A 16,537-nucleotide genomic window follows, 5' to 3' on the forward strand; every position below is an offset into this window, starting at 1 on the left:
TTTTATTATTTTTATTTTTGGCGGAACTGGGGATTGAACTCAGGTCCTTGCGCTTGCCAGGGAAGTGCTTATTCCACTGAGCCATCTCCCCGACCCAATATTTTCAAATAATTTTTGAAAAGGAAATAAAGAGTTATTCATAAAGAAGGGCAGTTCATTTCTCTGGAACTTCCAGTGAACCTGAGTCCACTACTAAAACATTTTGTGGTTTGGTATTAGAGAGTTTCTTTCCTCAATTAATGTCTGTTCAAGTTTGTAATTGGTGAACGCACACAGGCTCAAGGATTCACCCAAACTTATGTAGCAGTAGTGGTCTTCTGTTTGCTGTTGACCTGCAACAAATGCTTGATTGTTGTGTGCCTAAGCTTTATGTACTTTGTGGAAGGATTCTGAATTCTTAGAAGCGAAGAAAAACATAATCTGATAGTATGATTGGATTTTTATTTTATGTTTTACACTTTCATTAATACCTTGATCCTATAAGATTACAAAGTATTGGACACAGGATTTTTAAAAAGCTTCATTTATATCCTTGCGGGCATATTTATTCATATTTCATGTTTCCCTAACCCCAAACAAATTGCCATTCCCCCACAAAAATACATAAAATGAGTTTTTAAATGAAACTCTCATTTTTCCTTCAAGAGAGTTTTAAGAATACAGATCAACATGAATTAAAAAAATAATTAACTTAGTTCATCATCACATTTTTACTCCCGAGGGATAATGAACTAGGGAAACTTTTTTGTTCTCTCTATATAACAGGCCAATAAAATCCTTATGAGTCTAGTTTTCAAGCTTTCAGTGACTCATGAGAAATAATAGAATAAAGATAAAGTAGTAGTGCCAAATGGAATGAAAGATAAAAAGGATATACATTTGGCCAGGGAGATAGCTCACCAGCATAAGCACCTGCCTGGAAAACACAAGGTCTTGAGTTTGATCCCCCGTATCAAAAATAAATAAATAACTTAGAGTTGTAAATCTGTACTCCCATTTACAGACAATGTGCTCTGTCATATCATAACTTTAGAGTGGGACAATATCTCATTAATCTCATTTTTGAAAATTCTAAGTCATACAAGAATTTTTTTTTTTTTTTCCAGAACCGGGGATTGAACTCAGACACTTGTACTTGCCAGGGAAGCACTTATTCCACTGAACCATTTCCCTGGCCCTGAGAAATCTTATAGATAGTAAAATGGTAAATTTGTATATATTAGGGTTTCCTGTAACCTCTTAAGTTTTAAAATCAATGAATGCGGGGCCAGAGAGATGGCTCAGTGGAATAAGCGCTTCCCTGGCAAGCGCAAGGGCCTGAGTTCAATCCTCGGTTCCGCAATAAATAAATAAATAAATAAATAAATAAATAAATAAATAAATAATAAAATCAATGAATGCAATTGATATTCAGAAAAGATAGTTTCGGGATAGCAGAATTTTCATAAATTTCCTATCACAAATATATACTGTTTAATAAAATTCTTCAGTGAATCACTTGAAATATATATGATCTCAAAGGGATACTGTTAAGAAGTCAGTAATAATGAAAACACTAAAAGTAGTCAACACTATCAGACCATTTGCTCTGAGGCAGACACTGTCCTCACGGTTCATAAGATTAGTTTATAAAACTTTTCCAACAGCCTTACGGTGTAGGTACTCTTTTTCTGTCATTTTTAAAAAGTATTTAATACAGGGTCTACAGGGTCTCACTACACAGATTGGACTCATAGTGATCCTCCTTTTTTAGCCTTCTGTGTGCAAGGTATGCACCACCATGCCCAGTCTTCTGCCATTATTTTTTATAAAGATCTGAAGATCACAAAGGACAGGGACAAGAAATTATACTCACCAAGTATGGTATCAGAAACCATATTCTTTCCACTATTCCATGCAAACAAACAAGAAAAAAAAAATCTTTGAAAACATCTGCTATTTTCTCGCTTGATGAACCAGAACTGTTCCTGATCTCTGTGCTTGAAATGAGGGAAGTTTCTGGACTTAACTTTGTGACAACGCCTCTGGCAGTTGCAGCCGGGGCTTATCTTGCTGTACCCACATTATCGATTTCACTCAGTACAATGCTTCAGTTGATTGATCTCCTAATGCCATTATGAACTCTTAGTGTTAGTGAAAATATGTCCCCACATGGATGCAAATGACCTGGGTGATGACTAGGAGTTTCACGGTATGCCATCGCACACGTGCGGTGCAGCTTTTATGGGGACTCTAGGGCCAAAAAAGGACCATCTACAATGCTCAACTCTTTACCAGAGGAAAGAGAGACCTGATCCCAGCAGTATTAAAAACTACAACCATTCTGACATACATTTTTATTTTGTTCATCACTAATATTCTCAAAGTAATTTCAGAAAATTATAAACAAAAAGTAGTTAACTCTATGCCTCATGTCTTGTAAAACTGTTTAGCAAAGTTTCCCACATTTAACAACTCTGGATTATATTTTCATCTTTGCAATACTATACATTTTTTTGGCTGGCTCAGCCCACCTTTAGGGCAAGACTGGCATGCATGTGGTGCTGGGGATCAAACAGTGGTCTCCTGCGCCTGCCTAAGCTTGCCTAAGCAGGTGCTTTAGACCTCTGTCTCACAGGCTCCATCTTTGCAATTCTAATACAGGCAGGGTTCCTTATCTTGCCATTGCATGGAATAGAAAGTTACCCGTGATGTCTTAACCTGTGCAAAGGGCATCATGCCAGGCCCCTGCATCAGAGGCCAGAGTGGAAAACAGATCAAACTCTCCCATTCCTACTCTCAGTCACTGAACTCCAAACTGAAGGCTGCATTCTGCAAATTTTATGTAGAGATTAAAAAAGGGATTAAGTTCAGGGATAGTATATTACCAATTTATAAAATTACATGAGTAAAATTTTTGTATGAAATAAAGTGTGTGCTGATGTATTTCAATTGTCTCACAATTTATATATGGCTCAGTGGCTAGACTCTTCAGTACTTAGCGAAGTCCTACCATCTAAAAGTATTTTATTTGCAACCAATAGGTTCTATATACAAATTGATTCTTTACTTTTGCATTTTTACTGAGCATCTGAAAACAAATTTGCTAGTATGAAATATCACTTTTTATCTGCTTGGTATGAATATTAAAATCAGATCTTAAATGGTATGTTCATTATTGTTTCTATATGCAGATACAAATTGCTATCATTTGAATCTTTTTTTAATTAAAGGAAAAGATAACATTCTGGGGCTTTTCATCCCCCATTGTACCACTAGATCTGACCCAAAACCAAAAACTTGAAACTCAAATACACTTTTATCACCAAGGACTTTGTTATAAAATAGAAAATAAACACAAATCTGTATTGCTGAAACATATATTGTAAGTACAAGGTGATTTTGCCCCAAAATGCTTTATGATGGCTTTGGAATTCACTGCAAATTAAATATATTTGCTGAATTTTGGTTATCACATTCAAAATCAGACATGGATTATAGAACAACTATGACACATTTTTACAAAACCAAGAGATAAAGTAGGTGCAAATTGATTCAAGTTTAGAATATAACTGAGATCTTAAGATGCATAAGAAACAAAAGTTCCAAGAAGTGCATTTCTTATATTTCTGGTTTCCTAGAAAGTCGTCTGTGTTATTCAGATACATCTTATATTTTATAGTTGTTAGAATACAGAGCTGGGAATTTGTCAGATAGAAATAAAATAAAAAGCACGTATAAGGCTTTTTATAAATGGCAAGGACCTAAATGAGTACTTGAAAAGGATAGACAATCGAAAAAATTAACTCCTAGTTAGATAGTCATGCACATGAAGAAGAGAGAGGAAGAGAAAGGAGGAGAGGAGGAGGTGGGGAGAGAGGAAGAAAGAGAGAAAGGGAGTGGGAGAGACAGAGAGAGTGAGAGACAGCGAGAGAAAGAGAGAGAGAGAGACAGAGAGAGAGAGAGAGAGAGAGAGAGAGAGAGAGAGAGAGAGAGAGAGAGGAGAGAGAGATTTACAAGGATAGATATTCAGGGTATTGAATTTTGTAAACCTGTTTCTGCATCTTAACTCTTCCACTACTGAATGTCTGACTGCATGAATATCGGAAACAAGTTGCAAATTATTAACTTCTGCTTTTTAGATGCCTAACATCACTTACCTTATTTAATCACAGACTAATTGTTAAGAACAAATGATTAGGTCCATAAAAATACCTTTTAAGCTTTAATGTAGATATAAATGCTATATTTGTGGACATAAAACGTGCATACCACATAATACAATCACATAATGTAAATCCAAGATGTCTAAGCCATCACCAGAGTTGTTACATTTTTTTGGAATAAATAAAAAGTTGGTGGGGAAACTCACATTTCACACTTTCAGGAAAGTAGAGAATTCATGATCTCTTCAAGCGTCTGAACTCTGAGGCTAGCAAACTAAGTGGTAGTATACGTTAAATAATTACAAGAAGCTAATGGAGGGGCCTACATTAAACTAAAGTGTAGGAGAAAATGAAGGCATACCACAACAGGAATATTATTTTAAAATTGGATAAAACATAATTTGAGGAATTAGTTTTAAAAGGAAATAGTGTACCATTCTCAGCTTGGGATATGCAGAGAACTTTAGAAGAGATAACAGCAATCTTCATGACTATGTCTCTTCTATCTTTTTTAATTATCTCCAATATCTGTTTCTTAGCAACACTGAACTTTCTATGTAGCATAGAAAAAAAAATGGATGGAATAATTTGAAGGTACCAAGAAAACCCTAAAATTTATTAACAATTAACTTAGACACAAATGTGTGTGTTTAAGAAAGGAAGCAAAGAGCCTGCCAGATAGCTCAGCAGATTAAAGCGCCTGCTTAGACAGGCTCAGGGACCATGACTAGACCCCAGGTGTGTAGTGCTGGCTCTGCCCCTGGGGCAGGCTGAGACATTGATTGAGATTGGGCATAGTGGCACTGAGACCCTGTAATCCCAGTACTTGGGAGGCTGTGAACAGGCAGATCACTATGGGTCCGATCCATGCAGTGAGACCCTGTAGACCCTATGCCAAATACATAGAAAGAAAGAAAGAAAGAAAGAAAGAAAGAAAGAAAGAAAGAAAGAAACCATTGGGAGTGAAGCATCATGTGTCCTTCACCTGTGTCACTTAAGTGAGTCCTTCCTAGGTGGGTTATGCCAGATGAATTTGCTCTGATCTTGTTAATGTCCTCTTTTAGAAACATGAAATAAAAATAATAAACCCTTTTGTCAATGAAGTCCATCAGCTATGTAAACCCATTTTCATAAAGATTTAAATGAAAGAAATTCTGGGCTATAAGCCATTTCAGCCTGCAATCTATACCCAATCAGTGCTTCTAGGACTGCAGGGTCCAGTACTGGATGAGAGATCCATACACAGAAGAAAATCCAACTGAAGTGTCTAGACTGGTCACCAGAAAAGTTTCCTTTAATGCTTACACACTGAGGCAAATAGATTTTCAAAGAATTAATTGTTAGGAAACAAAAGCTTTTCCCTTGGTGAGGATTGATCACCTGTGAAAACGATTAAGTCTCTAAGCCCAGCTTATTTAATTCCCTTTTAAAGTGTTTAAGGAGAAAATGAAACTTTGATTCAAAGGAATACTGAGTTCACATTGTCAAAAGTTTTAGATTCTCACTTTTTATGTTTAGAAATTCACAGTATAGACTAATCCAAATTTCTCCAAGGAAAAGGAACTCCAGATGTGGATTTGCAATGTTTTGAGGTATTGTTGATGTTATATTGTTTTGATGGAGACAGTAAGCTCAGTTCTTTGGATTCCGTTAATACACATTTGACATTTTCCGTAAGCTCAGTTTTGTTCAGACCTGAATTGACTGAAAGAGACAAATCGAATACCAGTAATGTCAAGAGCTCCCAAACAAACTGAGCCAGCACAAGATGCACAAGTGTGACAACACCCAGAACCCTCTGCTGTCTCTAAGGACAAGTTGAGCACCTCAAATCCTGATTTATAATGACCAAAAGTAGTAATTTTTGAAGGCAGAAATACTGTGTGTTATAAAAAAGAGTAAAAATAAAAACCCTAAATATATCCAAGTTTGGTGTATGTCATTATTCAAAAGTTTAATTACCTTAGAAGGACATGAGATACTATTAAAAAGAAAAGGCATGTTAAATAAAATTGCATCCATTTCCATGTTCTGCACTTCTGTTTCATATAAAATCATACTGTATTATAAAACAGCCTGCTGTATTGCCCCCTAACAATACACAATATCTGAGCTAAAAGTAATTTTTAATTCTCCTTTTGGTAGCACGTGAAGATGCTGAGACAATTGAAAGCTTTTAGTGTATGTGACTATTCCAGATTGAATCACCACTATCTATAGCAGTGCAATAGCTGAAAATATACTTTTTGCTCCGACATAAGGATCATGAGATGCACATATTACTAATGACATGTGATTAATTCACGTAAGGCTTTTAAGGATTTAAATATTCTGCTATAGACAAAACACAGTATTCTATCCTGTATTCAAAAGCAGCTAAAAAAAAAAAAAAAAAAAAAGATTTCAACATTTCCTCACACCAAGAACAAATCCTCCACGTTGTTATTTGAAATAATTGGCTATTATCCTCTCCTTGGATTAAACAGGTAACTGCAAATATAAAGTAGTACACGTCTGTTTCAGAAGCACAAGCCTTTACTAACTTTGTAATTTTTTTTTTTTTTTAAACAGGCACAACTTTGGAAAACTGTCCCAAAGAACTATCATTTAATGATTAGAAACTTTGACTCACATTAAATTTATGACAACACTTTGTGGTGGATCACTTCTACCTCTATCCATTACCGTTAACAACAAATTATAAAGAAATGAAGCAGAACGATGACACATTTACACACGCATATATTTTCTAACATATTCAAAATATTGCTCCTACAATTGTAGGTACATTCCTCCTTCTAAGGAAAAGCTGAATTACCTGCCATTCATTTTCCTCTGCAAATGAGTTTGTCACTGTACATTAGCAAGCTTTTCCAATTGTTTTGCTAAACACACACTTGCTTTTAGTCTTGCTAAGCATGCTCTGTTTAAAAGCTTACCAGATAGTAACCCTGCTCAGCCCTTACCCTATTCCCTCTGTTAAACACATTTACCTTTATTTTGAAAGAGAAGGTAAAACCGAAGAGGCTCTTACCAGAGACAGAAAACAATTCGTTCAGCTAGATCCAACAGTGCTCTGTGCAGCCAGGCAGCGTGAGTGATCCCTGGGCCTCACACAAAAGCGAGATAATTGGCTCTCGTCGTAGAGATGTAAACATCCATCATAATGGCATTGGGCTGAAGCTGAACGCTACCTCAGCTGTTCTATGTACTCCGACTGAGAGATGATGTCACAAACATCAACTGGGTGTACTCTCATTGGCTTCTGTTACCTGGAATCATATCTTAACCCTAAACTGTCAGCTGCAAATTGAAATGTGCCTCTCTCACTATAACATCCGCTGAAAGTGAGAGTGTAAATCATGCTGAGTTACTCGAGGATCACAAACTGAAACTACTACCATCTGACTACCCTCAATCCTATTTGTTTAATTAATTAATTAGAATCTGTAAGGGATTTTAGTCCCCAGCTGCATTCATTAAACCATTGCACTTAAAGAAATAATCAGTGTAATCACAACATACGAGATTTAAAAATTTTCTAATTCCTTAGCTTTGATATGTACCAGCCTATGAATTTCAGAAAGTTAAGTTCAGAAAAATTACAGTGTAGACAGGTGTACCGGAGAACTTTCAAATAATTTGGTCAGAAGAGCCATGCCTCTTTCTCAATCTAATAAAAACACAAAAATGGTAATGCATTTTATCCTCCGAATGTCAAATAGCACCAAAGCTTTGTGTAATAAGCCTTAAATATGAGATATTAAAATCCAAACATAAATAAAATAGTACATTTTATTATTGTTTTTTTCTAAAAGTAATTTACAAGTCACAGGACCTGCAGATGCTCTCATCTCAGTTACTGAAAACTGCGTTTTGGTACATTGCCAGTCTCTGTGAGTGCAAATGGGGAAGCATTACCCACTTCTTACCTTCTGTCATGACAAGAGCCCCAGGTGTCCCCTCGGGCTTGTGTCCACTGGGAGAGGAGGACAGTGGGCTAAGCTAGCTTCAGGAGCTTGCTGCCAAAGAGACAGAGTTGCAGTCACTTGAAATACACCCCAGCTTTCCCTACCCAAAAGAGCCATCAGCAGCATTACTGTGTGGCGCACGAATTACCAGAGCCATTCGATTCCCAAGCTCCTCCTGGGTCCAGTGCAGCTCTATTCCTACCCTGGCAAGCCCGTTCAAAGCTGTGCGGCTCAGCATGCAGGCAACACAGGCACCTGGAAGGGAATTCCCTTCATTCTTCTCTACCTTTAGGGGCCAGAAAGTCGCTGCCAATGAATTTATCTGCCTATGTGTTGCTTCATTTCCTTCTCATTAGTCAATTAAGGGTCATAGTTTAGTACAATCCCTCTATATTTCCAGTATCAGTAAGTTACCTCTACTGATGGCTTCAGTGAGAGTTCTAAAAGTAGGTAATAAATGAAGGGGAACTTTCATGAACCATACATCCACAACTTCTTCTCAAGTTCTGACTTTTAAAATTCAGTATATTTGACTAAACTTAATGGCAGGTTAGACTGTGACGTAAGGGCATGAGTTGAGATGAAGATTGGAGCTCAAAAATCCAGGTTTCCCCATGTATCATTTGTAATAACTGTGAGAACTTAACATGTTTATATACAAAATAAAAACGGTAAAGTCACCTACAGCAAAAGCTAATTTAAGAATTAGATGAGGCAAGGGCCTGGGGAGATGGCTTAGTAGAATAAGCAGTTCCCTGGCAAGTGCAGGAGTCTGAGTTCAATCCCTGGTTCCATCAATAAAAAAAAAAAAAAAAAAAAAAAAAAAAAAAAAATTAGATGAGGCAATATATAGAAACTTGTAGCGCTACACAAAAGTGTTGTAAATATAATGTATAATTAATGTCATTATTCAAAAGATCCAATGCATTCAGTTCAAAAGCATGTGGGAGATGTAAAATGTACAGTTGATTCAGTGCCCTGACGAGAATGAAAGAAGAAAAATTAATGTTGCAAATTAGTTTGGCTTTTAACACTTTCACTCAGGATCTTCTTCTGAAGTTGTTTTACCTCACAGAATTAAATGGAATCTAATCACATTAGGCAAGTGTAATATTTTAACTCAAGAAAACTATTTGTCAAAATGTACTTTGGGGCTAACATGAAAGGCACTGTTCATTTATTTCTGTTTAAATACATGGAACTTTAGATGGAACTGTGTAGAGAAAAAGATCCATTGCCACGCGAAGTGACACAAAATTGAATTACAGATCAGAAAGATGTATTTGGACAATGGGAATGTCAACTGTATTTCTGGTAGACAAATGATAAGGCGAAGATATTATAATTGCTAAAAGAATCTGCCAAGGAGGAAATAATTCATAAAATAAAATATGTTCTTCTACTTCATGGTCTCTATGAAATTTTAATGGTATAAATATTTAATACCAGAGATAGATAACTAACAATTAGATTATATCCTGTTGAGTACAAAAAAACATGCTGATACATGTGCAATTCAGTCAATTTTTGAGATAAATGTATGTTCTGGTGATTTTAATGTGCAGAAATGACACTCTTTCATGTCTTGCTTTGCATTTCTTTGGATGGTGCAGTGTTATGCACAAAGAGTTTAAATAATAATGAATTAAGGAGACTGGAAAAATATGATATTCCTAATGCTCCACAGGTGTCTGGAATCAATGACCTACATTATACACAAAAATCATTAATGAGTAATTATCCTACTAGAGGTCCCTAATTCTGTGTAGCTAAAAGATATAAATAAGATTTTTAAGACTTTGGAGTTTAGTGTTTAAGTATACAAACTGAAGACACTAAGAAAATATGTAGCAGAATTTGGGATTCCACACAATAAATGTGAAAAGAACATCATGTTGACGATTTGAATTGTGTAGAACACGAATGCTATTGGAAATCATTTAGATTCCTTGGAGAATGATTATGGAAGAAGGCAAATAACTAGAAATATTTCTTATAGAGATACTAGTATAAATGTATAATGAAGAATGAGTTGTTGCCCATACATGAATTAGCTAATTAGCATCTCATTGAAACTGATTAGCTCAGACTATACTTTAGCTTTAACTAATATTTTGATTTTAAATAAATAATCACACGCCAACAAATGTATAGTTTTATACATATATTATCACATGTATAATTTTTTCTCATTTATGTATTTGGGTCAAGGTCTTGCTATTCAGCTTGTACTCGTAATGATCCTCCTGTTGTAGCAGCCTCAGCACTGGGATTACAGGCTTGCACCCCCATGCCTGGTTTCAGGGGCCAGTTCGGTGGACCCGGGCAGGCATCATGGTATGTGCTACCAAGGATCGAACCTGGATCGCTGCGCTTGTCAGGAAGGTGCTTAGACCACTGAGCTATTTCTCTGGCCCCTACATGTATAGTTTTAAATAAATGTATGTATATAGTCAGGGAAGTTATAGATACATGATAAAATGATGATGTATAAAAATCAATCGATCAAGTATTCTAATGTTACTTGAACCACAGGTTGTACATATGTCTAGGTGAACCCAAAGAAAGATGGTATGTATTTCATGTTAAAATTGACAATAAAGCATAAATATGCTTACTATTATGATAAAATAATGTTCACAAATATAATATGATTACATATGTAAGAAAGATGCAAAAGGAAAAAACACCACATTAAGCAGTGTCAAGACAATTACAGGAATGGTATTATTTCTAGAACAATCTCCCTAATACATATGTGGAAACATTATATAATTTTTCAGGAATATTTGAAAAAAAATAATTTCATAAAATAAAAAATAAACATATTTTGGACCATTTTGACTAATACTATCTCAGTATGCACATATTTCCAAATGAAGTGGCCAGTTAACACTTATAAGTTCCAAAAAATATAAAAGATTTTAACTAAAAAAAGCAATAAAATACTTAAAATAAGAGGAAACCTCTTATAAGAATTAACCTTGGGTTTTTTTACAGGCATGGAATATTTTCTGATATAAAGAACATAGAATCGATAAGCATATATTTGACCAATCAAATAGATGTTTACTTCTCAAATTTGTTACCATACTTGCTTACTATCTGTTTCTCAGGAGCTGAAATTATTGCAGTATTTAATTGCCTTACAATTATTTCTGTTAATTTTGTAGTTAAACTAATTTTTGATGTTATCAAAACATATCAGCGCTAGAGTCTAATTAAACTGGAAAACCAGTCTCCAATCTTTCCCAACCTACATATTAATAAGCTTTAGGTTAATACTAACTGCGAGAAAATGAACATGTTCTTTAGGTGATAATTACATGGGCAGAACTTGGGAATCTGAGGGGATGTTTTGAAGTGTTGTGAACATTATCATCTGAGCAGGTATAAAACCTAGAATAAGGCATTTTGCTCTCTCACAACGTGAGCTGTTACCTAGTTATCCACAAGGTGGCGGCTCTGTGTACTCAGCCACAACACTTCACACACTAGCTTAGCTGTATTTAATTTTTTTAAACAAAATATAATGTAAAGCATATAAGTAACTTACGTACATGAGGTAATTTTAAAGTTTAGGGGAGTAATTGGTGAAGGAGAGATATGAACTACTTATAAATAGCAACTACATAAATCATTTTAAAATATATTTGTACAACCATTGAGCCTTTGCTAACAGACAGTCCAAATGTTTTCTAGAGATGAATATGTTTAGAAGAAATAATTTTAATTTTATTGAACCCCCCAAAAGACGCTCATTGCTTTTTAAAAGCACAAAGTTTATTCAAACTGTTGGTATTAAATCACTAGCACAGTAAGAGAGCTACAGAGGTTGTGTTTTTCATATAGTAAATTCTAGATAAAACTTACACACATATGAATATTTGTTGATTGATTTCACTTGAATTCTTTTTCTTTGAATTCCTTCTTCAACTTCACTATCACATTTTTTTCATGCCTACCTGAAGCATGTCTATAAATATATTATGCTTTTTCTGTTTTTGTGTTTGCTAACTAAAATCTCAACTGACAAGATTCAAACCAAACTATTTGAATAAGTATCTCGGAGAACGTTAAATTGATTAAAACTATTTTATGATCCTCCTTAATTATGAATGAAAGGTTTTGATGGGCAACATCAGATTTCATTAAAGTTAATAAAAATAATTCAGCAATCCTAACATGAAAGCTGTAAAGGAAATAGAACGCAGTTATTATGTTAAACAGTAGTTTGGAAAAAAAAATATAAGTGAATATAGAGTACCTCACCAGGTAACAGGCAATCACCTCACTGGTAGGCTGGATGAGGAAGATGTGGTAGAGGCTTATTTGGAGGTGGTGAGTAAGCGATAAAAGGAGACAAAAGGACTGGACAGAGGGGAGCTGCAGGACCAGGGCCCAGCTCTGCTATTCAGAGATTACAGTGCAATACCAGCTGCTAGGGCTTGGAAGCTGCCTGGAGGCGAGGACACATCTACAGCCCATTAGATCTCAGGGACCACACAGCTCTCTTGCATATGATCCAGGACAAATTATGCCCATTATTGCGGCAGTAAAATTACAAAGTATCACCCTAAATGATCCAGGTGGGCTCTCTCCTTTACCTCAACACGAATCAATACTCCAGACTCACAGGTTGGCCTCTGAATGAGTAAGATGAAAAGGAACCATTATTTCTGTCTGAGTATTAGTGGAGTCTGTGAACATTAATTCTCTGATAGAAATAATAATCTAGTGTTTCTAGAAACTCTGAAATTCCATAGAATTCTAATCATAAGCTGCATTTTATGCCTGAGATCTGCATTAGCTTTATCTTTTAATTGTATTTTCTCAAATATATACCAGCTCTGATATTTTGGGGATTAGTCATTAAGCATTGTCTGTAATAGCACATCTTAATGTATTTCTAATGACATAAATGAGAACATTATCCTTTTTCAGTCTTGATATTGAATTTTATCTATCTTTTCATAATTAAGTGAATGAAAAAGATGTTAAATAAATTCTTGATAATTAGTATCAAGCAACTTAGAGGCATATAAAAATCTTCAGAGTTGTTATAAGCACTTAATAAGGTTCTAGGCTTGTAACAAAATCCTATTTCTCCCTGTCCTTGAAAACATATGTATTTTTCTTTTGCAATTTTTATTGTTATTGGTACATGCTTGCAGTCCATAATGTTTCTATTCATTGGGAAGTTGGTACATGGACATAACACATCTTAACTCTGTCCTTGACCTTCTCTTGCCCAACCTCCTCCCTCCCTTCAGCTCTTGGTGCCCTGCCATTTACAAGGTGTCCAGCTCCCTCATTGCGATGTCTGTCTTCTATTTTAATCTGTCGTGTATTTACACTTTGGGTGTCATGTTAAGAGAAACCATATGAAATTTAAGTTTGGGTGTCTTATTTATTTCATTCGACATTTTGGTCTCCAGGTGCATCCATTTTCCTACAAAATGACTCCAATTCACTTTTCTTTGGAAGACAGCAGTGTCCTGTTTTGTACAACTATGTCCCTTCCTTGATCTTTGTAGGATCATGATGATCTCTCAGTAGCAGTTATTTTTCAGTGATGCATTTAGCATTCACATTATTTCAGTCTTTTTTTTTTCTTTTTGTGTGTTCTAGTCTTCATCCATGTGGAATGGGAATAATTTTTTCACATTTTATATTTTCATACTTCATTAAGTGACTCTCATTTCCATTTGCACACCTTACCAGCATTTTTGTTACTCATTGATATTATGTAATGCTTCATCTCCTTTATTTTCCCTAGAATTGAAAAACTATATACATGGGTCTAGCCTCCAAAATAGACAATTGAGGACTGGTGAGATAGCATAGCGGATGAAATGCCTGCTTAGGTAAGCACAGGGACTGAGATTTGATCCCCGGCACCTTATCCTGTGCCAGCCTTGCCCTCGGTCATGCTGAGCCGGCCCCCGAGACCCGTCGTGGTGGCACAAGACTGCAATCCCAGCTCTGGGGAGATGAAAACAGGAGGATCACTGCAAGTCCAAGCTGTGTAGTGAGACCTTGTACCAAATACATTTTTTAAAAAACGATGACTGGGTGCTGCTCTGGTTGTGTTTATAGGTATAGTAGGAAAATATGGCCATCATTCCAGGACAGTTTAGAAAAACAACATGGGTTAATGACCTGAGGCAATATTTTAGTTGAATGTTATTCCTGTGCTCACTGTTCAACTTGATCCCTGAACTAATTGAAGGTAAATGATCACTCTAAGGACTGCAAGGTCTTCATGCTTTGGCAAGACAAATAACAAGAGATCTAACTTTGGCCTCTGTGAGCCAACTGGTACATTTGTCTGTACCATCTTTCTAAGTCCGTCTTTGAAACTGCATTCTGGACAACACATGTGCTTTCCAGTTCACGCTGGAAAGAAATTAGTGTATGAAGTGGACAGTGCTACCATGGAGGAGCTAATACGTCGCTTTAACAAAGGCTACTTGCTCCTGGTATATTCTGTTTGCACTGTGACAAACAGAGGATCAAAGCTGTTTGTAGTTGAAAAGGTGACATTTTTTTCTCTCCACATGAATTTAGAATTAGTTAGAAAGATGCCCGTGGTCACTGACTCACCACAGGTTCCGAAGCAGTGGGCCACCTGACCATGGCTGAAACCTACAAACCTTAGAATAACCATTGCTCATTATATATTGATTAGTTCAGGTGCTGTGTCACATGGAAGGGAGGAAAATTCTAGATGTCAAAGATAGCCACGCTGTCACTGTCTGCCTTCTCTTCATCAGACTTGTGGCCACGTGTTTCTCTGGCACAGGGAGCAAAATTAGGTTTAGACTTCACCTTCTTTGTATCTGGTCTTCTCACTCCTGCTAAGTTCTCATTCTTAAATCTTTTATTTGCTTTCAAATAATGTCATGACTTAAAGCTATGCCTTTTATTACCAAACTACTCCATTAAAACTTTTCCTCACATATGTCTTGTCTCGTCCAAGAAAGCTGCAAATAAGGAAGTGCTTCACATTTCACTTTATATGATATGCTGATATAGATTAAAAACTGAAGTCATGGTATTGGCCAAAATGCCTCATGGGACCCCAGGCCCTACCACAGTGATTCTTCCCGTAATGAAGATTTGTTTCTCTGCTTTGTATAATTAATAGAATGAAGATCCTCAAAGGACAAACATGTTTGTATCAAAAGGACTCAGAAACATAGGTGAAAAAGGCTGACATTGAGAACACCCTATCAAAATTTATTTTTAAATTGTATTTTTTCAGTGTTGGAAATTGAACACAGGGCCTCACACATACTAGAAAAGTGTTCATCAGGGCAGTACAACTCCTCATTAAATTTAAAATCACTGGGGATAAAGGGAAGGTTTGAAAAATTTGATTTGAGAAAGGAACTAATCACATAAAAAAGTTCAGGAGTCAGACCATTACTAAACTTCTCGAAGAAAAACTGAGGAAGGAAATGCGAAGTGGATGTTTCCAAAGTTACTTGGTACTGAGAAACTGGTACCCATAGTTTGAAGTGATAACTAAGGAGATCTTCAAACACATAAATTCCTAAAAATATTCCTGTCTGCACCCTTCCTCAGGAAGGTGCCGTAAGATCTGGTCTCCTATAGCAATGTGAAAAGAAAAGAAGAAATTGAGCTCAGAAAATAAAGGATTCAACACTTCAGAATGCAGTGGGGATTTTTCTCAATGATGGGATGAAGGACTCACGATGGCAAAAGGAAAGAGTGTCTGGGCTCTCATCTCTCACAAGGGTACTTGAATAAGTGATAACTAAAACTGGAAGAAAATAAAAGATATATTGTGCAATGTATTTAAGTATATTTAAGGAAGATACATTTTTTCTGTGGGACTTTAATTTTACATTACATAAAGGCACACAGAAAACTAAATGAAAAACTTCATTAAAAAGACAATTTGAGGGCAGGCCAAATAGCGTAGGAGATTAAAGCACCTGCAAACAGGCTCAGGGGCCGGGAGTTTGAGCCCCGGGCCTGTCCTGCTCGCCCTGCCCCCAGGACGCGCTGAGACAGCAATTGAGGCTGGGCGTGATAGAGCATGCCTGTAATCCCAGCTCTGGGGAGGCTGTAAACAGGCAAATCATTACAAGTCCTGTCTAGTAGTGAGACCCTGAACACTACTATAAAATTGTGACATGACTATATTGAAGGGTAAGAGGGACCAAAATAAAATAGTAGATTGTTTTTTATTCAGAGTTACTTTCTGCAGGGCTGGGGAGATAGCTCAGTTGAATAAGCTCTTGCCTGGCAAGCACAAGGTCCTGAGTTCAATCCCTGGTTCTGCAAAATAATAAATAAATAAAATAAAAAGTTATTTTCTGCAGCTATTGAGATGATCATGGTGTCAATTGCCTTTTTTCTTTTTCTTTTTTTTTTTTTTTGACATCAGTT

The 16,537-nt window shown here is 36.1% G+C and overlaps 1 protein-coding gene across 1 annotated transcript in view; it reads right to left on the reverse strand.

The window, feature by feature from the left end:
• Mgat4c (MGAT4 family member C) overlaps window positions 1–7,367 on the reverse strand; it is a 265,766-nt gene extending 258,399 nt beyond the window's left edge. The window contains exon 1 of the mRNA XM_023716276.1: window positions 7,180–7,367. The gene's annotated coding sequence lies outside the window, so the exon portion shown is untranslated. The remainder of the gene's footprint in view (window positions 1–7,179) is intronic.
• Between the last annotated feature and the right edge of the window lie 9,170 nt (window positions 7,368–16,537).

This window comes from Octodon degus, unplaced genomic scaffold (assembly GCF_000260255.1).
Source record: "Octodon degus isolate 3935 unplaced genomic scaffold, OctDeg1.0 scaffold00004, whole genome shotgun sequence".
NCBI classification, from domain to species: Eukaryota; Metazoa; Chordata; class Mammalia; order Rodentia; family Octodontidae; genus Octodon; species Octodon degus.